Genomic DNA, 23,728 nt, shown 5'->3' with positions numbered 1-23,728 from the left:
AGGCCAGGAGGCACGTGGGTGGCTGAGCAACGGGCCACCAGCACAGCAGAGACTCCCCCGACAGGGATGGGACCGTCGTAAGCCCCCAGGAGCAGAGACCCTCACCGGAGTGATGAAGTGTGCAGCATTGGCAGCGGGACTCCGGGGCTGCAGCAGCAGAGACCTCTACGGCAGCGATGGGGAGCAGAGACCACTCTCCAGCAGAAATGGGGGCTGGGTAGCCAAGCAGCGATGGAGGAACTGTGCAGATACTGAGTGGGAGCAGCGGTGATGGCCGAAAGATCTCCAGTGAGGCAGGCAGGCAGACGGGCGAGATCCTGCAGGATGAGAGTCCTGGAAGACTTGGGAGTATGAGGGGAGCCTAGCAGTTCCAGAAGAGCGATCGTGGCCATGCTGAGGTGGGTGAGAGCTGGGGCTGAGGCTCCTAGACTATAAAAACTAACTACTAAGAGTTAAAACTAAAAAAAAAAAAAAAAAAAACACTACCTAGCACTAACAGCCACAGCGAAGGTGAAAGTTGCTGGGAGCCGATGTGACCGAGGCTGCACACGTGGGCACCATGCTGCTCATTTCACTGTATTATACCAGTCACTGCATACCTTTCACGGCATCTGTGTGACTGCACACTGTATTATACCAGTCACTGCATACCTTTCACGGCATCTGTGTGACTGCAACCTGTTTTATACCAGTCAGTGCACACCTTTCAATGCATTTGTGGCTCCCTCTCCGGACCAGAATTGAACCCTGATTCCCCGGCCGTTACCCGTGGTCACCATGGTACTGAGAAAGTACAATTGAAAGTTTATCACACAATTGAATGAATGGCAAACTTGCCCTCTATAACAGATTCTCGATAAAGGATTTCAAGTGTATTTGTCTCATCATTATACAGCAGGGCCTCGAAAGAGTCCTCCTGTAATGTTATTTTTCGTCACTACCTCCCAAGTCGGGACTTGGCGTGCCGTGCCTGCTGCCTTCCTTAGATGTGTGGTGGTAGCCGTTTCTCAGGCTCCCACTGCGGACCGGAATCAAACCCTGATTCCCGGCCCGTTACCCATGGTCACCATGGTACTGAGAAAGTACCATGGAAAGTTTGTCACACAGTTTAATGAATCACACAGTTTAATGAATGGCAGACTTGCTCTCCATAACAGATTCTTGTTGAAAGAACTGCCCAGACAGCAGAAAAAGTAATTTAAAAAAAATAGATGTAAGCTTTAACAATGGTAGAGAAAGAACCATCAAAAGTTGATAGGGCAGTCAGATATCCGAATGCGTCGTCGTCGTCATAGGGACGTGTGATCGGCCCAAGTTTATCTAGTCAGCTCTCATCGGCAGGTATTAGCTCTGGAATTACCACAGTTATCACAGTAACATATATTAGGGAAAAAAATTGTAGAATTTTATAAGTAACTTCAATTTTCAATTATTCAAAAAACCAAACAAACATATTTTTCAATTTTCATCATCATGGCCTCCACTCTCGCCAACGTGCGCATGAGCATGGCCATCACTACACAAACATTGCCACGGAGAGGACTGACAGCTTATGTCTTGGTCTGGGAGTGTCAACTGACGACCCTTTGTGGCTGTTTGCGGCGGTGCGTTAAACAGAGAGTTTGGTCTGTCAGTGTGAAGCAGTACACTAATTACACTACCTGATCTATGTATACACACGCAAGATGTTTAAAGCACTTTATGCCTCCAATTTAGGAATGCAATGTGATTTCTGCCCTTTAGGGATTATAACCCTGCTGTGCATCAAATCTGTAATTTTCCCAGGGACTTTTGGTGTGTATCCCACTCCGCCATGCCCCCTCCAGGTGTTATGCCGGACATACACGGCACGTTTTATGCGCCGGATCGAGCCAGCGCATCCCCTCTCGTCCGCGCGGATCGATTGCAGCTCGTCCCCACCGGCGCTTCCTTATCACCGCTCGATTCCCTGCCATTGTCCACCGGCGGGAATCAAGCGGCATGATCGGGCCAGCTGAATATTATCAGCTGGCCGGATCAGCTGGTCGATACACGGTACGGAAACGTACCGTGTACCCCCAGCATAAGACCCCTTGAAACATCTTTTCCATCACTTTTGTGGCCAGAAACAGTGTTTGTAGTTTTTCAAGTTCGCCTGCCCATTGAAGTCTATTCGCCGGAGTGGAGTTCGGGCCATCTCTAATCACATATTCATAACTAGTATGCCGTACATCTTTTGCATTAAAGATTATGGTTTTCACACAGGATTTTAAACAGATCCTCTGTTTTAACATCACACCATACCTCATGAAGTTACCGAAGTAACTTTTCTGGCAATAACTGTGTTCCTGAATGGATTTCATGACCAGCATTGGACCAATTGTCACTGACTAAAAGGATAAAAACGTACTTAAAAAACAAGAATCTTCTTAAATAACTAACCTTAAAATAAACTGGACTGAGCAATAAAAAAATGCAATATACATCATTATCTTCTATAGAATAAGGTAATTCTTCTTTAATTATTACTTTCTTTCTCATGTCAGTCAAAGCACTTCTGGTCATGACTTGCTGTGACTTTATGTGATACAGCAGAGGAAGAGGGGGTGGGATGAAACTGCTTGAGACTGTGTGAAGTGACACTGGAATTGTTAGAAAAGTCTGTACAAGCAGGTAAGAGGAGAGAAGCATGAGTCACAGAAGAGAGACACCACTGTAAATGCATGTTTATTCTAATAGGCTGCTGATGGTTCATGCATACATGATTTGATCACCCTAAAGCCTTGTCCATACTTTCAGTAATGGTCATTCTTGATCATCTCAGATGGCCCTTCCCCGTATTGGATCCCTGTTGAGGACACTCTGCCTTATAGAGAAGGGTTAATGGGGGGGGGGGGGGATGTTAACTTATCTGTCTTTTTTTAAGATGTGGGAGAAAACTGGGGTAACTGTAGGAAACCCACACAAACGTAGGGGAGAATATGCAGCTAGTCTCCTGTCCCAGATTTGAACCAGTGATCATAGCGTTGCAAGGCAAGAGTGGCAGTGGTGTAGCAATGGGGCACAGAGGTAGCTACCACACCAGGGCCCCTGGACCAGAATGACCCACTTGGGGCCCTCCAAGCCAGAGAGCCTTTGTTTAGATAGCTAGAGAGTCCCCGTTTAGGTGGCTAAAGAGCCCTCATTTAAGTAGCAAGAGAACCCTGCTTTAGGTAGCCAGACATCCATCCCCCATTAGGTAGCCAGAGAGTTCCCCCATTTAGGTAACCGGAGAAATTCCCCCTTTAGGTAGCCCTTGAGGCCCCCTTTTTAGGTAGCCAAAGAGCCCCACACAGTACCCAGATGGCAGATATCATGGTGACCGCGTCCCCTGTGATGTCATCATAGGGAGTGCTGTTCCCATGATATAGGATGCCCAGAGACAGTAAATACATGCTGCACATGGTTTGAAGAGGTGAGTTAATGTAACAGCTCGAGCTGTGCACCATGCACTCTGCATGCACTCCCCCTGCCAGCCCCAACCGGCAAAACCGGTGTGGTAGCTAAGCACCCCCCACATTGCTGCACCTAGGGAAATATGTCCCCTCTTGCTCCCCCCCTGGCTATGCCCCAGTGCCCACAGTTACATAAAGTACAAATCTAATTTATGGTTTCCAGTGTTGGTAGCAATATACAATCCCTACTTTAATTATGTGCAATGATTTGATCCATCAATTGGATAATTATTTATATATCTATATTCTTTTAATGGCTCTGATCTAATACAATATAATCATTTAAAGCTAAATTGCCCTTTAAAGCAGTAGGATTAGCCATACTATGCCAGGGAAAAAAACACATATATAAGTAGATAAATACTTGATCTACTTACATAACACATGTATTGTACTGTCCACGTTTTGATTTCAGTGAATTTTATATAGTAAATTAAGAGAATTCTGTTCCTGGTGGGAACCATGTCTTTTGCCCACAGTTTGAGGCTAAATACTGATGTCATTTCTACCCTTAACTTTTTTCTTTTCTCCTCCAATCGCTGAGTCACCTCAGCCTTGCTTGAAAACACAAGTAAGCAGAGGATCGTGTATATTATAGATAAAAAGAACCCCCAGAAGGCAACTGTTTGGCACTGACTATTAAAGGGCCAGTGCTCCTAATCGGAAATATTGGCCATTCAGAGATGAACAGAAGTGCGGGAGTGGAAAACAACAATAACAACAATAACAATAACAATAATATTTATATAGCGCTTTTCTCCCTGGGGACTCAAAGCGCTGTGACCCTGCATTATGCAGTCTCAAAGGCTAGGGAAAAGAGGTGAGTTTTTAGCCTTTTATTAAAGCTGTCCAGAGAGGGAGCCTCTCGTACTGATTGTGGAAGTGAGTTCCATAGAGTAGGGGCTGCGTAGGAAAAGGCCCGAGCACCAAATGTTAAGTGTATCCTGGGAATAATCAGCTTCATCTTGTTGGCAGAGCGGAGGGTGCGTGGAGGGGCATAAAGTTCCAATAGGTCCGCTATGTATTTGGGTCCCATGTGGTGTAGAGCCTTGAATGTCAGCAGGCAGATCTTAAAATTGATTCTCCATTTTACTGGCAACCAGTGAAGAGTTTGCAGTACTGGGGTGATGTGTGAGCTGCGGGGGGCATTGGCTAGGAGTCTGGCTGCAGCATTCTGTACTAGCTGTAAGGGGCGCAGAACCTTTTCTGTAGATCCGATGAACAGGGCGTTGCAGTAGTCTAGGCGGGAGGATACAAATGCATGAACCAGGGCAGGTAGGTCTTCAGCTGGGATAAGGTGTTTGATTTTCGTTATATTTCTTAGATGGAAGAAGGAAGACTTGACGACAGCTGATATCTGCTGTTTGAGTTTTAGATTTCCATCCAGGATCACCCCAAGGTTTCGCACAGAAGGGAAAGAGGCTTCAGCCAAACAGGCTGCATTAGTTAAGTCTGAGGGGAAAGTAAAGAAGAAAAAAAAGACAACCCAGCATGCCCTGCAACTTCCTTTGTGTAGCAGATGTACCAAATAAAAGTCAGGTAAACTGGGGAATAATCATTTATCAACAAGAAAAGTAATAGTGATTTTTAACTTTTGGATTGCTTGGTCAGCATCCTTATTACTGGTTTACCAGATAATTTTTTTTTTATTTTATGCCCAACAGTTACACTTTAACAGAGTCTGTCCAGCTATACTGTCTGACAGCTCAGCTTGAGTTGAGTGAAGCTTGTATGTCCTGTGATAATCAGATAGCAGTGTCTCATCATCAGAGATAGCGCGGCCTCATCGCACACCAGGAAGTAAGGAAGATGTTTGGAGCTCTTGAATTCAGGCTGTTTTTGCAGTAAACCAAGGCATCTTTGGACAAGGAGAGATGATTTAGCTTGACATTTTGCCTATTACCTCTTCCCACATCCTTTTGCCCTTCTGCTTTTTTTTTCAGTGCCCAAGGCTATGGCCTTTGTGGCCTTTCCAGAAATCTGGCCCTGACTACATGTATAACATGTGCTTTCAATAGACAAATAAACATTACCATCTTCTGCTCCTGCCTGTTTACAGCCATGAACTAAAAGTTGACATCATTTTGTATGCTAATGTGGCAGCAACCTATGTTTTAAAGTTTCATAATCGACTATCGGATTGCTGAAACACTGCTAATGTCACAGCAGATATATTATGTATGAGATTGTCTCTGCACAAGTTATTCATGATGTATGCATCTCTTGCTCATCAACAGCTTGGATTGTTATACCACCGCCTAGTTGTCAGTTCTCAGCAAGTACAGCAAGAATTCATTCCTTATGCATGTAATTTATAAGTGATTGTGGTTAGAGATAAGAGGATGTATCTTTGCAAAACTGGTTCTGTGATTTTCCCTGTTTGATTTTAAAAGATTTTATTTTGTCCAGGTAAGTTAGCTTAAAACGGGATTGTCACCATAAAAATCCAACTTCAACAGCAATTGGTCTGAGTGTATTAAGTGATAAAGATGCTAATCCTGCATTCAAAACTTTCAAAACGTTTTCTGCTGTAATGGTTTGGAGTTATCACATAGGAGCACTGGTCCTTTAATTGTCATTGCCAAACTGGTGCATGCTGGGGGATCTTTTTAGCTATAATATATTCCTCCTCTTCCCTTTATTTCCCCCTCGTTCTAATGACATAAGACAGTGCACTTCCTAGTATAGACCTCTATGGGAGTGTCTGAAGACTCTGGGAAGAGGGCGGGTAACAAATACACAATTAGCAAGAGGAGGAAAAAAAAAACATTGAGGGAGGAAATGTCAGCATTAGCTTCATTCAAAGCTAGCTAAGATGGAAACTTTTTAGAATAGGATTCTCTGCTTTTCCTTTATAAAATTCACAGGAATCATAATGTGGACAGTGCAATACATCTGTTATGTAAGTAGAAGTGTTATGGATCTACTTATATGTAGAGATGGCTCAAACCTCCAAATTTAGGTTCGCGAACCTCGAACGCAAACTTCCGCAAAAGTTTGCGTTTGTACAAACTTTGCGAACCGCAATAGACTTCAATGGGCAGGCGAACTTTCAAAACTTCAATCATTAATTCTGGCCACAAAAGTGATGGAAAAGATGTTTCAAGGCCGGGGTCTAACACCTGGAGGGGGCATGGCGGAGTGGGATACATGCCAAAAGTCCCAGGGAAAATTACGGATTTGATGCAGAGCAGGGTTTTAAGGGCATAAATCACATTGCATGCTAATTTGGAGGCATAAAGTGCTTGTGTGTGTATACATCAATCAGGTAGTGAAATTAGTGTACTGCTTCACACTGACAGACCAAACTCATTGTGTAATGCACCACAAACAGCCGTTTGTGTAGTGATGGCCGCGCTGGACTGGTGCGCACCATGGCCAGAGTGCAGGCGATGGCGGTTTTCAAGCCCATATGGTCGCCAGGCTGAGGTAGCTCAATGACAGAACAACAGTGACTGTCCAGCTGATCGAATTTGATCTGTCCACAATGAAGCCACGACCTTCTTGTCTTGGGTCAGGTATGCCCCCCAACAGACTCATATAGCCGGTCATTGCTTCATTGTGATACGTAAGCCCCTTCACCGATAACGAAGGTAACGATCACGAAGGAGAATTGACACATGTACATGCCTTTTGTTTTGTTGTTGCAGCCACAGTGCAGCCAGAAAAATTAGGCAGGCATGTACACGCACCAGAAAAAATATTATAGCGGCCGCTGCTAGCAGAGGACTTAAAAATTCAGAAATCCACCTGGAGTCCTGGACCCTGTTGGTGGTGGCGGAGAAGGCAGTCAAGTGGCCTGCAGGTAGAGATGCTGTGTGGGGACCGACTTAGTCTTAGGGCGGGCAGTCACACGGCAAGCAGGCAGAGATGCTGTGTGTGGGGACTGACTTAGTCTTCGGGCAGGCCTGACCGTGCTTTGCAGACCAGGCATCCATGGCCAGATGGACCCTTGACCCAACGCTGTGTGCCAGAGATGACACCACTTGCCTTTCAACATCACGGTACAGTTTGGGTATCGCCTTTTTTGAGAAATAATTGCGGCACTGCGGTGTGTGGCTTCACTTTTGTGTGCTGCATGTCCTCAGGTGGTCATCCCATTGCAGTTTTTTGCTTTTTCATCATGTGCTTTCGTAAGGTAGTTGTCCCTACACGGGTCTTGGTCTTTCCACGGCTCAATTAGTACAGATGGCATTGCTCTCATCTGAGGCAGACACACACAAAAATTTCCACACCGCTGAGCCCTGGGATGATGGCACTTTGGTGATGGCTGCTGACGGAGTGTTAAGTGGGGTGCCAGAATCAGAGCAGGAGAAGGAAGATATGTCACGCTTCCGTGCGGAAGCTGAGGAAGATGAGGTGTTCTGTGGTAAATAGTCAACTACGTCCTGACAATATTGGGGGTTGATGGCACATGCCTTCTTCTGAACACTGCACTTTGGTCCAGGGCCACACGAAATCACGACAGCATGACTTCGAACAGACCTGCTGGATGGCCTGCCTCTGGCTCTGCCTGTGCTTGTTGTTTTGTCCATATTGGGGGGATGAAGTGAAAGGTATGCACTGACTTGACTAATACAATGTGCAGTCACACAGGTGCAGTGAAAGGTATGCAGTGACTGCTATATAAAACAGCATGCGGTCACACAGAGGTGCAGTGAACAGGTATACAATGACTGGTATATAAAACTGCATGCTGTTACACAGGTGCAGTGAAAAGTATGCACGGACTGGTATTACAAATGTGCAGCTGTCACATGCACAGGTGCAGTGAAAAGGTAGGCACTGAATGTGCTGGGCCTGGCACAGTATAGCAATTAGCAAGGGCTAGCTGTGACAGAAAGGGCTGTATATGCAAGTGTCAGTGGGCCACACACAAAAAAAAAAATCACAAGAATGTTAGCTCTCAAAAGAACTGTTTTGGGGTGCTTTTTAGCAATAAATATCAGCAAGGAGCAAGCTAACAGGCCTAACAAGAGCCTAACTAAGCTTTCCCTAATCTCTGCAGCAACCTCTCTCCCTTCTCTCACCAACACAGCAGCAGACTGAGTGAGAAAATGGCAGACACTGCTGCCTTTTATAAAGGGGGGGGGGGGAGGGCAGGAGGGAGTGCAGCCTGATTGGCTGCCATGTGTCTGCTGACTGTGATGTAGAGGGTCAAAGTTTAGCCCAATGATATAGTATAGGGGGCGGGTCGAACTCACATAAAGTTTGCGTTCAATCACGAACACGAACCCACGATGTTCGCACGAATAAGTTTGCATGCAAACCGTTCGGGACATCTCTACTTATATGTGTGTTTTCTATTTCTAGGTTAGCATGGGTGTCTGTGATGATTTGCTCAGCTGCCTGTGCAGGCAGGCAGCCTTTTGACCATTGTGTAGGTTTGCATGCTGCAGGACTCTGGAAAGAAGAGCTTCTGTCAGTTTTGCAGCTTGTGCTTGCAGAGGAATTTGCATACGTTGTCATGCAAATTGCCTGGCCACATTCATTGGAGGCGTGTACTATGTCTTTCCCACAATGCTTCGCTGTTCATAAGGATTTCGTCCTATGTAACACTCCTGGTGGGGTGTCAGCCTTACTCTCTGTTTGAAGATCAGCTTAGAGTAATTCCTGAATCTGCGCTAGGCAGGTTTTCCCTAGTGCAGTTAGGATTGTTTATCTGTTTGTTTGTTCTGTTGCTGTTGTCCTGTCCCAGCGGTGGTCGACAGGAAATGGTTCTGATCTCTGTTCTTGGAGTATAGCTGGTGCAGCGGTTGCTACCAGCTATCTCTTCTGTTCTGTCTCCTGGGATCGCGCTAGCCACTTTTCGCTAGCGCTGGGGATCCTTCTGTTCTGTCTCCTGGGATCGCGCTAGCCACTTTTCGCTAGTGCTGTGGATCCTATCTCTCGCTTGTCCCTGTTTTCGTGTGTCTGTCTTGTCTGCTACGACCGCTTGCTGGAGGCTCGGTGAGGTAACCATTAAGCAAGCGCTCGCGTCCTCTGTTTCATGTTTGTCTGTTAATGGTTAGTTAGGCGTGCTTTTCTCTATTGTGCTTATCACGTGGAGACCGCGTATAATCGCGTGCACTGTTGCGAATGAGTGCGGTGTTCGCGGTTAGCTAGCGTTTGTTATTTTTCTGTATCTCCTCATTGTATTATTTGCTGTGCCTTTGCTAACCTCGTATTCTGTTCTGATCTGCCTTGTGTCACGTCTGGCGATCGCACCTCTCGCGATCGCGTTCCTGTTTCATATCTGCTGTTGTGTGTGCACTGTCGCGGGGTGGCGACTAGGTTGGCGCACACACATACAACCTGTCCCTTTGCTCGTTCTCATTCGCAATCGCCTCTCTTGCGATTGCGTTCTGCGCTTCGTACAAATTCCTGTCTGGCATTTGTGGAGGTACAGAGGATTGATTCCTCTGCACTCCCCAGCGCCATCTGCCGACAGGAATTTTCCCTCTACGGGCGTGTAGCACCTTTTGCTGGGTGCCTGCAAATATACGCTTGTGGAGGATTTCCGCCGTATCAGCGCACGCGTTGTGCGCTGATCACGGAGAAAGTTCCACAATCGTTACAGTGTCACTTGTTCTTTAAAGCACATCTGAAGTGAGAAGGATTTGGAAGCTGACATATTTATTTCATTTTAAACAATACAAATTGCCTGGAAGTCCTGCTGATGCTCTGCCGTTTAATACTTTTAGCTATAGATTCTGAACAAGCATGCAGATCATGTTCTCTGACTGAAGTTTGACTGCATTAACTACAAGCTTGTTTCAGGTGTGGGATTCAGACACTATGGTCAGGGGGCGGCTTTGGGATATTTTTATTGAGGGTGCTACGCAGGTGCTGGATCCACTGGTGGGGTAGATGTCAACCTGTGGCGCACTATGCATGCTGGGGCAAAAAAATGGGTGTGTCTATGTACTGGAGAGTGGGCGAGGTAATGACGGGTCATGCATACCTCCCAACTTTTTGAGATGAGAAAGAGGGACACCTAAGCCACACCCCTTCCACACCCCTGATCCCGCCCCGTCACACCCATAGTCACGCATACCATAAAGATTTCATAAGAAAAATATGTTGTTTTATAATTCAAACCACACTGGTCCTTTCTATCCTGGACTGGTTCCTTTTCCTTCATATAAACATTTTAAAATTAGTAATATATAAATTTAAAGGATGTGATGTGAATACATTTTAGAGTCAATCAAACACATTTTTAGTAGAGAAATATATATATACTGTATTTACATAGGAAGAGGGACAAAATCCTGAAAGAGGGACAAATGAGGAGGAAAGAGGGACAGGGCTTCCAAAGAGGACAGGGCTCCAAAAGAGGGACAGTTGGGAACTATGGTCATGGGCAGGGCCAAATGTACATGAACTTTGCAATGATGTAATTCACAGACCATGGACATAAACGGCAAAACTAAAAAAAAAATAATGCCCTGCTCACTATACATATAGCAGAGATTAGATTGTGAGTAGGGATGCTCATTCAAATTTTGCTGAATTTTAATTTTCGCATTTTTGATCGGAAATCCATATTTCCGATTGGAACTCGGAGATCATAAACAAAACTGGGAAATCGGATTTCTGCAGAAGTACTGCATCAGCGTCATTTGTTAATTTTAGTCCAATCACAGAAGTTGGAAGCAATGAACCAATCAGACAATGCAGAGTCAACTCAGAAGTAGAATGCAAAAAATGACCAAAAAGCCACTAATCACTCAGAAACTGGAACACGGAAATCGGAAAATGATCAGAAATCGGCATTGGCGGAAATCAGATTTTCTGCAGAATCAAAAATCAGCATTTCCAACCATCTCTATTGGCTTTTTCATCTCCTGTTCAGCCAGTTGGCTTTTCCACCATTGTGCTTTCAGTTGGCATCCCCATCCCCTGTGCAGTCAGTTGGATTCCCAATTCCCCCGTGCAGTCAGTTGGCTTCCCCATCCCCTGTGCAGTCAGTTGGCTTCCCAATTCCCCCATGCAGTCAGTTGGCTTCCCCTCACCTGTGCAATCAGTTGCCTTCCTCATCACTTGTGTAGTTAGGTGCTTTTGGTCGAAACAGATGCCCTATTTTTAATTTCCTCAGCCATCTTTGGGGCGTGTGTCCAGTCATCGACCCGCACCTGATTCATATATGCTTTGCAAAGGCCTGAGGAAGGGTCAAACTGTCTGAAACTGTATACAACAAAGCACTTCCTGATGTTCAAAATTGTACAATCTTTGAACTGTGAATTTTGTGAAGATCTCTGTCTGGGCTTTTTTGACAAACAGATCTTTTAACAGAACTTTTTGTGATTTTTGACATAATAAAGTTTGATACTGATTTTTAAACAAAACTATTTTTGATGTGGTCTCATAAAGACACACTGATCTTCCTACATACAATTTTTTTTAAAAAATTAGTCAGTTGGCTTTCCCATCCCCTCTGCAGTCAGTTGGCTTCCCCATCCCTTGTGCAGTCAGTTGACTTTCTCATCCCCTGTGCAGTTAGTTGACTTCCCCATCACTTGTGCAGTCAGTTGGCTTCCCCATCCCCGTGCAGTCAGTTGGCTTCCCCATCCCCTGTACAGTCAGTTGGCTTTCCCATCACCTGTGCAGCCAGTTGGTTTCCTCATCACCTGTGCAGTTAGTTGGCTACCCCATCACCTGTGCAGTCTTTTGGCTTCCCCATCCCCTGTGCAGTCAGTTGTATGTATGCATCTCTTGCTCATCAACAGCCAGGATTTTTATACAACCGCCTAGGTATAAATTCTTAGCAAGTACAGCAAGAATTCATTCCTTATGCATGTAATTCATAAGTGATTGTGGTTAGAGATAACAGAGGATGTCTCTTTGCAAAACTAGTTCTGTGATGATATGCCCCATTTGATTTTGAAAGATTTTATTCTCTGCAAGTAAGTTAGCTTAAAAGCACATCTAAAGAGAGAAGGATATGGGGGCTGGCATATTTATTTTATTTTAAACATTGCCTGGAAGTCCTGCTGATCCTCTGCCTCGTGATACTTGTAGCTATAGATTCTGAACAAGTATGCAGATCATGTTCTCTGACTGAAGTGTGACGGCATTAACTACATGCTTGTTTCAGGTGTGTGATTCAGACACTATGCTCAGGGACGGCTTCAGGATTTTTTAATTGAGGGTGCTATGCAGGTGCTGGATCCACTGGTGGGGTAGCTGTCAACCTGTGGAGTGCTAAGCTTACCGGGGCAAAAAAATGGGTGTGTCAATGCACTGGAAAGTGGGTGAGGTAATGACGGGTCATGGGCAGGACCAAATGTGCAGTCAGTTGGTATCCCAATCCCCTGGTAAGTCAGTTAGCTTCCTTGGCCCCTGTGAAGTCAGTTGGCTTCCTTGGCCCTCATGCAGTCAGTTGACTTCCCCGGAGCCCGTGTGGTCATTTAGCTTCCCCATCACCTTTACAGTCAGTTGGCTTCCCCATCCCCTGTGCAGTCAGTTGGTTTCCTCATCCCCTGTGCAGTCAGTTGGCTTCCCCATGACCTGTGCAGCCAGTTGGTTTCCTCACAACCTGTGCAGTTATTTGGCTTCCCAGGCCCCTGTGCAGTCAGTTGGCTTCTCTATCCCCATGCAATATGTTGACTTCCCCAGCGCCCATGCAGTCATTCGGCTTCTGCATCCCTTGTACAGTCAGTTGGTTTCCCCTGTGCAGTCAATTGGCTTCCCCATCACCTGTGCAGCCAGTTGATTTCCTCACCACCAGTGCAGTTAGTAGGTTTCCCTGTCCCCTGTGCAATCAGTTGGCTTTCCCATCAACTGTGCAGTCTTTTGGTTTCCCTGGCCCCTGTGCCGGAAATATGTTGGGAATTCTGCATTTCCACTCGGTAATTCGTATTTCAGATCGGATTCCAAATTGGAACTCGAAAAGCGGAAAGCAGAATTCGGCGAAAACTCATTAATTTCAGATCAATCACATAATTCAGAATCATTGGAGCAATTAGAGAATGCTGAAACAACTGCAAAAACAGTATTTGGCCAGTCAGAGAATACCAAAACAGCTACTTGGCAATCGGAAATCCGTGGAATCGGAAATTGGCATTGGCTGAAATCGGATTTTCCCTAGAATCGGAGATCGGCATTTCCAACCATACCTAATTGAGAGCTCCTCTGAGAACAGTCAGTGACATGACTATGTACTCTATAAAGTGCTGCAGGAGATGTCAGTGCTATACAAATACATAATAAAAATAACAACATGTTGGACATCACACTATGACTATAGTAGGGATTATATTGTAAGCTTCTCAGAAGAAAGCCTGTGACATGATGTACCCTGTAAAGTGCTCCAGCCCAAGTTACCAAGTCACGTACCCCTTGTAGTATAGGTGGCCAGAGATGCTTCCCCCTTCCTCTCCTTGTAGGTAGCCTCCTGCCTAAAAAAATGTTATTTGCGTCCCCTTTTGCAGAGACAAAAAATGTGTGTCATTAGAAATTTATCTATGAGACCCTGTGGTCAGTTGCGTTACAGAATGATTCTGCAGATCAACTCACTGCACATACAACTCTGTGGCCAGCAAGAAAGGAAGACTGGGTCTCCACCTGGATTTATGCAGTTATAGCAGAAACCTCATTTTTTCTGTGGCATACAACTCTCTGGGCCTGTTCACAGTAAGGCTCGGTTCACATTAGCGGTGGCCGTCCGGAATCGCCGTGCCGGAGCCGGACCGCTTGCAGAACGGACGGAACGGACGCACGGCAATAGCAATGAAAGCCTATGCGTCCGTTCACATGCGTCCGTTCTGCCGGACCGGATCCGGATCGGATCCGGACTCCGGCGTCCGTTCCAACATGCGCTATTTTTTGGTCCGGCTCCTCCGGCAGCCGTATCCGGAGCGGAGCCGGACTGCACCATCCGGCCAATACAAAGCAATGAGAGCCGGAGAGCGCACAACACACTGGCTACAAAAACCGGACGTTCTACCCCACTTCCTATGCATTTTGGATGGGGACCACATGGGCCCAGCGTTCAAAGAGTGGGGCAGCAGCGATTTCATGCTGGAGCTCGTTTTGGCAGCAACATGTCTGATGTCTGATAACGAGGAGGTGAACAACAGGAAGGAGAGAATTCCCAGGTTTACGAGTAAAAAATGCCTGGATCCATGGGCCCAACTGCAGTCTCTGTATCCACGGATGGTCTCCACACGTCCACCTGTCTCCAACAATGACCCCAGACCCTTCTGCTGGGAAACAGTAAATTCGGGCGCCTGAGGCTAGTGGACAAATCGGGCGCCGCCATTCACTCCTATAATAAATATCGTTTAATGGGCGCCTGATAGGAAAAAAGGGCGCCGGTGAAAAATAACGTTTTAAAAGCGGCGCCCGGAGACTTAATGTTTTATTACTGCTTCTCATGATTACACATTATTTAATGATTTATACATTTTTAAATATTATTTTTAAACGAAAAACAGTACAATATGTTTTAGGGGTTAGGGGTAGGTACAGGGAGGGTTACTTAGTAATTTTTTTTTTTTTAACGTTATTATACGTTTCAGTATTTAAACGAAAGATTAACGTTTTTACAATTGCCGATTTAATGCACATTATTTAATGATTTATAACTTTAAAAAACATTAATTTTAAACGAAATACAGTACAATACATTTTTAAACGTTATCCATGCTTATCGTTAAAAACCCGGCGCCCTTTTTTCCCAGCGCCCCTTTTTAACGTACGCCATCTGCTGACCTCCCAGACCCCAGGTATTTACAGGATGGTATCTCCTTAAGAAACCGGATCCGGACCGCAACCGTGTTCACACCGCACGGAAACCGGATGCAAACGGACCGGATCCGGACCGGATCCGGATAGGAACCGTACGGATCAGGTCCGGTCCGGCTCCGGTGCGGTCCGGACATCCGGTGCGGTTTTGACAAAACCGCAAGTGTGAACGGGGCCTAACAGATCTATGGCCAGACTCCATTGCAGTTCCCAGTCATTCTAACGCGTGAGTTATGCAACTGACCACTGTGAACCTAACTGTAGTGATGATCATAATCTGCTAATTACGATTACGAAAAATTATACAATTATGCCTATCCGTTATTACAAATTCGTAATTCAATTGCCTTTGTATAATCATTCGTAATTATGCATGAATTTACGCATAATTTTGTGCCCCCATACATGCTATTGCTATATATGTTAAGAAGATTAGTGGGTACAAATCAAAAGAATAATTTTTCAAAAAGACCTTGTACTTTTTGAAAACATTGATTTTAAAAATGTAAAGAAAAATGGTTTTTAAACCCAAAAAAATGACAGTTTAAAACCATTTTTTTGGTATTTTTAAAATCGATTTTTTTCAAAAACTACAAGATCTTTTTGAACAATTACAGTATTTTTGTAACTAGCACCCACTATTCTTCTTAATATATGTAGCAATTTTGGTAGCAATAGCATGTATGGGAGCTTTGCTATTCACCGCCAAATTCGGCATAAAATTACGCGTAAATTACGTATAAATACATGCGAAATTTAGAATGGTAACAATTACCTACAAAATTAGTTATGCTATTCCCCAGAAATTTCGCGTTACGATTCCGATGCGTAATTGCATATTATAATGCGTAATTATGCATGGGCGTAATTTTTGCTCACCGCTACCTAACTGTACATTGCAAAAGCTTCAACATTTCAAAAACTGAAACGTGCCACGTTGCTAACGACTTCATTCTACACAGCATGCCATACTGGGAAAAGTACCAACAAGTAGGTGAAAAACTATTGTCAAAATTATAAGTATTTGTTTGCTTGCTAGTCGTTTAAAAGGCATTTTATGACAAGTTTTGAAAATATCACCTGGGATGAAACCCAGGTGAAAAAGTGAATTGCAAATGGCCCCATGTGTTTCTGACTGCATGACTGTATGCATATTGTGTGTGTGTGTTGCACTACTAAATTGCACAACAGTAAATAAACACATTTTCACTTTCAAATCCATGGTGCAGACCTCAGTATTTTCTGTCAGGTGATCTCCTGTTCCTGTCTTGTCATGCTAACAATCTGCATGCACAGATCGTTACAACAACATTGTAATTGCATCCACTGTAGGCCTGAAAAAAATGTGTGGTGCAAGAAACTCCACTCTACAGCCACACCATCCTTCCCGCTCGACGGAAAAGAATGCAAGTCCTCAGAGAGGCCTGGAGTATGTGGTTTTGCCTATTTATCAATAACATTTTTAAACATTTTATGTTATTAAAATTTTCCACTCTAATGGCACGTTAATTGCAGGCACTGTAGCATGGGGCAGGAACATATTTGTTCTCTTGTGAGTCAGGCGTCCGGTTGTCTCTACCCCTATTGTTGCTTTCTTCCTGTTTAGACAGGCATTGTCCCACTGTATCATGGGAAATTTGTTCCTCCCCGCCATGCTAACTAGTTACGCGACCATTCAGCCACGCGAGATCGTGCATTACGTTTATTTAAGGCCAGGTTTGCTTTAAAGAGGAGCTGTTAGGTATAAGGTCTCAAAGAAAATAAACACATATATCAGTAGCTAAATATTGGCTGTACTTACATTACATATGCATTTCACTGTCCACGTTTGTACTTCACAGAATCTTTATATTTTCAGAGAATGGTGCTCCTGACAGCTCATGGCAGGTTCCATGTTTGTCTGTCTCCTATGAAGCCAATTGTGATGTCATATCCTCCCTGCTTCCTGATGAGTCCACTCACAAAAAAAGCTTGTAATGAATAACACTACTGTGCAGTGAATATTAATTAGCCATGTGGCTAGGAACAATAGCGGACTCCTGCAGTGTACTCTGCCAGGCAGGGGCGGACTGACAACTAATGGGGCCCCCGGGCAATAGGAGATTATGGGGCCCCCATACCAGTGTTTCCCACCTTTCACATTATATTTTTACAGACTAAGATATAATCATTTATTGACAACAGTAAATATGTTATATTGAGATATCGTACACTGACAAAAATCCCTGCGCCGCGCGTAAAAATGGGTGTGGTCACGCAACAGAATGTGGGCGTGGTCATGGGTGGGGCAAAATATACATGACCTTAGCAGTGGTGTAAAAGGTCTGCCGGGGAAGTCAGATTACATGTATTTTGGGGGGAAACACTATGGCACAGTTCAGACAGCATTTCACCAAAAATCCATGCAATTTGGGAGAGGTTTCTTCAAAATACAGATAATATGGCAGTCGTTCCCCTAAAATAGACGTTATCTGGCAGCAGCGGTTCCCCCAAATACACATAATTTGGCAGCGGATCACCAAAAATACATGTAGCAGCAGTGGTTCCCCCAAAATACACAGAATCTGGAAGCAGAGCAGCAGTTCCCCCATTATACACAATCTGGCAGCGGTTCCCCAAAAATACACATAATCTGGCAGCTGTTTCTCAAAATACACTTAATCTGAGAGCAGCAGTTCCCCAAAAATAGTTAATCTGGCAGCAGTTCCGCCAAAATAGGTGCCCCCAGTATAGGTAACCAGGTCAAAAGGTATCCCCAGTGGAAGTATCCAGGTCTATAGGTTTTCCCAGTGCAGGTATCCAGATCTATAGGTGTCCCCAGTATAAGTAGCCTAATCTACAGGTGTCCCCAGAATAGATAACCAGGTCTATAGATGTCCCCATTTAAGATAGCCAGGTCTATAGATGTCCCCAGTTAAGATAGCCAGGTCTATAGGTGTCTCCTGTATAGATAGCCAGGTCTTTAGGTGTCCCCAGTATATGTAGCCAGGTGTATAGGTGTCCCCAGTATAGCCAGGTCTATAGGTGCCCCCAGTATATGCAGCCAGGTGTATAGGTGCCCCCAGTATATGCAGCCAGGTGTATAGGTGCCCCCAGTATATGCAGCCAGGTGTATAGGTGCCCCCAGTATATGCAGCCAGGTGTATAGGTGCCCCCAGTATATGCAGCCAGGTGTATAGGTGCCCCCAGTATATGCAGTCAGATGTATAGGTCTCTGCAGTATAGCCAGGTGTATAGGTCTCCCCAGTATAGCCAGGTGTATAGGTCTCCCCAGTATATGCAGCCAGGTGTATAGGTGTCCCCAGTATATGTAGCTAGGTCTATAAGTGCCCCCAGTATATGTAGTCAGGTGTATAAGTGCCCTCAGTATATGCAGCCAGGTGTATAGGTCTCCCCAGTATATGCAGCCAGGTGTATAGGTCTCCCCAGTATAGCCAGGTCTGTAAGTGCCCCCAGTATATGCAGCCAGGTGTATAGGTCTCCCCAGTATATGCAGCCAGGTGTATAGGTCTCCCCAGTATAGCCAGGTCTGTAAGTGCCCCCAGTATATGTAGCCAAGTGTATAGGTCTCCCCAGTATAGCCAAGTGTATAGGTCTCCCCAGTATATGCAGCCAGGTGTATAGGTGTCCCCAGTATAGCCAGGTTTATAGGTGCCCCCAGTATATGTAGTCAGGTGTATAAGTGTCCCCAGTATATGCAGCCAGGTGTATAGGTCTCCCCAGTATATGCAGCCAGGTGTATAGGTCTCCCCAGTATAGCCAGGTCTATAAGTGCCCCCAGTATAAGCAGCCAGGCTTGTAGGTGTCTCCACTCTCCAGGAGGGGAGACAGCCAGTGAAGGTGGGCGATGGGCATAGCAGCGGAGAAGGGGGGGAAGTTCCCCCCCCCCCTTCTCTCACCTTGGGGCCCCCCTTCCTGGCTGTCCCCTCTGTAATCTGTAATGTGTCGGACAGCTGGAAGCGGCTGACAGCAGGCGGAGACTTACCGCTGTTCAGCCACCGGAGGCATCGCTGATCTGTGTGCAGCTAGTCTGGGCTTCTCAAGCCCAGACTAGCTGCACACAAATCAGCGATCCCTCCGGTGGCTGAACAGCGTCTCCGCCCGCTGTCAGCCGCTGCCAGCTGTCCGACACATTACAGATTACGGAGGGGACAGCCAGGAAGGGGGGCCCCAAGGTGAGAGAAGGGGGGGGAACTTCCCCCCTTCTCCGCTGCTATGCCCATTGCCCTCCTTCACTGGCTGTCTCCCCTCCTGGTCAGGCTTCTCTGGCGGGTGGCGGGCCCCCCTGACCACGGGCCCTCGGTCCGTGCCCGAGTGCCCTAATGGTCAGTCCGCCCCTGCTGCCAGGAGATTTATCAGTGCTGTGAGCAGCCCAGCATTACATGCTGTTGTAACTTGAGCCTCTAACTTCTCACTAGCAGCCGAGGGGAGGGCCCCAGAATGCTTTGCTGTATGGTATGCGGCCTCTCGTCCTTTTTAAGGGCTTGGGAATACAGAGCCTTGCTGTCAGCACACATCAAAAGTAAGAGAGATTTTTAACTTCAGTATTGCCTTTTTGGCTTCCTTCTAAACTGTTTAACACAGGAGAATAGAGGTTTAAATTAGCTTTTGCAGCCTGACAGTTACTCTTTAAATAAAAAATAAAAAAAAAAATGACTGTACTTTCAATTTTGCTAGGGTTGCTAAAAATTGAATTCAATTTACCAATAATAATATTAATGGTAACGATAATAATAATTGTGCTTGTAGGACAGGGTAAAGTGTTCAGAGGATGCATACTTTATTATCTCTTTGTTGCAAAGGGTAGAAGAAAGAGTGTGGCACTTCCCCTTTAAATCGTGATATTACTGGTGAGAGGTGATGCTGATAGTGGCACAAACATACATGCACATGTAAAGGACAAGAACGCAGCGTGACCAAGCGTCTGTGTGGACGCGAAACGGCTGTCGCTAGGCCCACCGTTGTCCCTATTCCCACCTCCAGCACCAGCAACCTGCCACACAATGTATGAGGTACACCTCTTCCCTTGTTGTTTTTTGTAATCTCCAATAACCACGTTTTGATGCTGTAAGCTTGGATCAATAAATGTACCAAAGTTTTGACGGAAGGTGCACGCTTTTCTTGTCCTTTACATACATAATTTATTAACTTGCAAAATGCCTGTGGAGAATGGATTGGTAAAATTACTTGGCGTACAGTTATGAAAAATAAGTGTTTGGGAGTAAACACTATGGGCTTGATTCACTAAGACAAATAGCATGCCTTATCAAAGTTAGCACGCCTTATCAAGGTTAACATGCCTTATAAGAGTAGCATAGCGAACTTATGCCTGCTAATTGGCAATGACGAGAGCTCCACTTGTCCTGCCCTGAGCCCCTGCGGGTTCGTGGTGCTTGCTATGCTACTCTGATAAGGCCTGTTAACTTTGTTAAGGCGTGCTAACTTTGATAAGGCATGCTATTTGTCTTAGTGAATCAAGCCCTATGTCTGAAGTGGACAATCTGCCTAATTAAGATGCTTGGGGGGACATGCTGCTTAACTATGTTTTGTAAAGGGACTGTTTGACTGGAAATACTGAATAGGTATGATGTTTGTAGGGTTGTGTGCTTAATTATGTTGTGTAAAAGGACACTGTGTATAATTACATCGCTTTTTTTTCGTTACATGCATGCTATTTAAGTTGTCGGGGGAGGGCATGCTGCTTAATCATACTGTAAAGGGATACAGGCTGGCTAATTGTGCTATTTTGGGGGTAAATCTTGCGTACGTTAAAAAAGGGCGCCAGGAAAAAAGGGCGCAGGGTTTTAAACGATAATCATGAATAACGTTTAAAAAAAATTTGTGCTATATTTCGTTTAAAAATAATGTTTTATAAAGTTATAAATCATGAAATAATGTGTATGAAATTGGCAATTTTAAAAACGGTAATCTTCCCTGTTTAAAAAGTGAAATTTATAATAACGTTTTATAAAACATGAATAAGAATTCTACTAAAGCTATACCTAACCCTACTCTCACACAGAACCCTCCCTGTACCTATCCCTAACCCCTAGACCCCCCTGTTGGTGCCTAAACCTAAGACCCCCCTGTTGGTGCCTAAACCTAAGACCCCCCTGGTGGTGCCTAAACCTAAGACCCCCCTGGTGGTGCCTAAACCTAAGACCCCCCTGTTGGTGCCTAAACCTAAGACCCCCCTGTTGGTGCCTAAACCTAAGACACCCCTGGTGGTGCCTAAACCTAAGGCCCCCCTGTTGGTGCCTAAACCTTAGACCCCCCTGTTGGTGCCTAAACCTAAGACCCCCCTGTTGGTGCCTAAACCTAAGACACCCCTGGTGGTGCCTAAACCTAAGACCCCCCTGGTGGTGCCTAAACCTAAGACCCCCCTGGTGGTGCCTAAACCTAAGACCCCCCTGGTGGTACCTAAACCTAAGACCCCCCTGTTGGTGCCTAAACCTTAGACCCCCCTGTTGGTGCCTAAACCTAAGACCCCCCTGTTGGTGCCTAAACCTAAGACACCCCTGGTGGTGCCTAAACCTAAGACCCCCCTGGTGTGCCTAAACCTAAGACCCCCCTGGTGGTGCCTAAACCTAAGACCCCCCTGGTGGTACCTAAACCTAAGACCCCCCTGTTGGTGCCTAAACCTAAGACCCCCCTGGTGGTGCCTAAACCTAAGACCCTCCTTGTGATGCCTAAACCTAAGACCCCCCCCTGTGATAAGCATTAATAACGTTTTAAAAAAATATAGTGCGGTTTTTCGTTTAAAAATGTTTTGAACAAAAAAAAAAATTGTACAGTTTTTCATTTAAAAGTAATGTTTTAAAAAAATATTGTACTGTTTTTCGTTTAAAAATAGTGTTTAAAAAATTATAAATCATTAAAGAGACTCCGTAACAAAAATTGCATCCTGTTTTGTATCATCCTACAAGTTCTAAAAGCTATTCTAATGTGTTCTGGCTTACTGCAGCACGTTCTACTATCACCATCTCTGTAATAAATCAACTTATCTCTCTCTTGTCAGACTTGTCAGGCCTGTGTCTGGAAGGCTGCCAAGTTCTTCAGTGTTGTGGTTCTGCTATAAACTCCCCCATCCAGGCCCCTCTCTGCACACTGCCTGTGTGATATTTAGATTAGTGCAGCTTCTCTCTGTTCTATTATCTTTTACAAGCTGGATAAATCCTCCTCTGAGCTGGCTGGGCTTTCACACACTGAGGAATTACATACAGGCAGAGCTGTCTGCACTCTGCAGGAAGAAACAGCCTGACACTTCAGTGGAAGATAGCTGCAGGGGGAAAGAAACACACAAATGATCTCTTGAGATTCAAAAGGATGGCTGTATACAGCCTGCTTGTGTATGGATGTATTTTCTATGTGTGGACATACTGTACATCAATCTACTTCCTGTTTTGGTGGCCATTTTGTTTGTTTATAAACAAACTTTTTAAAACTGTTTTTAACCACTTTTAATGCGGCGAGGAGCGGCTAAATTGTGACAGAGGGTAATAGGAGATGTCCCCTAACGCACTGGTATGTTTACTTTTGTGCGATTTTAACAATACAGATTCTCTTTAAATAATGGGTAATCATGAGAAGCAGTTATAAAACATTAAAAGTCTCCGGGCGCCGCTTTTAAAACGTTATTTTTCTCCGGCGCCCTTTTTTCCTGTTGGGCGCCCATTAAACGATATTTATTATGGGAGTGAATGGCGGCGCCCTTTTTGTCCACCTGCCTCATGCGCCCAAATTTCCTGCTTCCGTAAATCTTTATTTATGTTGTTTAGTGGAACATGCTGCTTAGTGCTTAACTGTTATTTGGGTGGCATGCCTGCGTAATCTAAGATTCTAAAAGAGTAGTTATGTTGTTGATTTTATTATATTGCAGTTTGTTTGGTAGGTAGGACCTACAATTATTTGAGGAAAGGAGGCTTTTGTTTAAAGTTGTAGTGAGGGGGCACTGATTTTTATTCACACTCCTGATACAGACATTGGCCCATATGCAATTAACCTTTTCTCCTACATTTTCTTCTAGGAGATATTTTCACACCTTATCAATAAAATGCCCTTTAAACCTCCAGCAAGGAGGAAAACACTGAAAATAAATTTGACAGTACTTTTTCACCTACTTGTTGGTGTTTTTTCAATTGCAAAGTGCTGAAAAGTTATTTTAAAAAGATGAAATATTATATCCTGGGAGAAAACTGAGGAGCAGTGAATTGCATATGGGCTACTGCCCATAATTTAAAGTTTACCTGAATGAAAGGAAAAAATTATGCATACCTGGGGCTTCCTTTAGTCCTCTGGCTGATTGCTTCCTTGTAGGTCTGGATTTACTATAAGGCACTGTAGGCATGTGCCTACAGGTGCCTGATGATGGAGAGGCGGCACGCTTCCTTATTCCCTATTCAGAGTCATAATCAAAGCGTAAATAAGAGGTTACTTAAAGGAACACTATCAATACCCAAGTGTTCTAAAATGATAATGTACAAATTGGTTGAACTCGATGGATGTATGTCTTTTTTCAACACAAA

General features: G+C 44.8%; 1 protein-coding gene across 1 annotated transcript in view; it reads right to left on the bottom strand.

Annotated features, from left to right (window-relative positions):
• LOC137541285 (BPI fold-containing family C protein-like) overlaps window positions 1–23,493 on the bottom strand; it is a 166,271-nt gene extending 142,778 nt beyond the window's left edge. Inside the window, exon 1 of the mRNA XM_068262523.1 lies at window positions 23,478–23,493. The gene's annotated coding sequence lies outside the window, so the exon portion shown is untranslated. The remainder of the gene's footprint in view (window positions 1–23,477) is intronic.
• Window positions 23,494–23,728: the final 235 nt, after the last annotated feature.

Source organism: Hyperolius riggenbachi, chromosome 12, assembly GCF_040937935.1.
Source record: "Hyperolius riggenbachi isolate aHypRig1 chromosome 12, aHypRig1.pri, whole genome shotgun sequence".
Classification (NCBI taxonomy): Eukaryota; Metazoa; Chordata; class Amphibia; order Anura; family Hyperoliidae; genus Hyperolius; species Hyperolius riggenbachi.
This window is presented reverse-complemented; position numbering and strand designations above follow the sequence as displayed.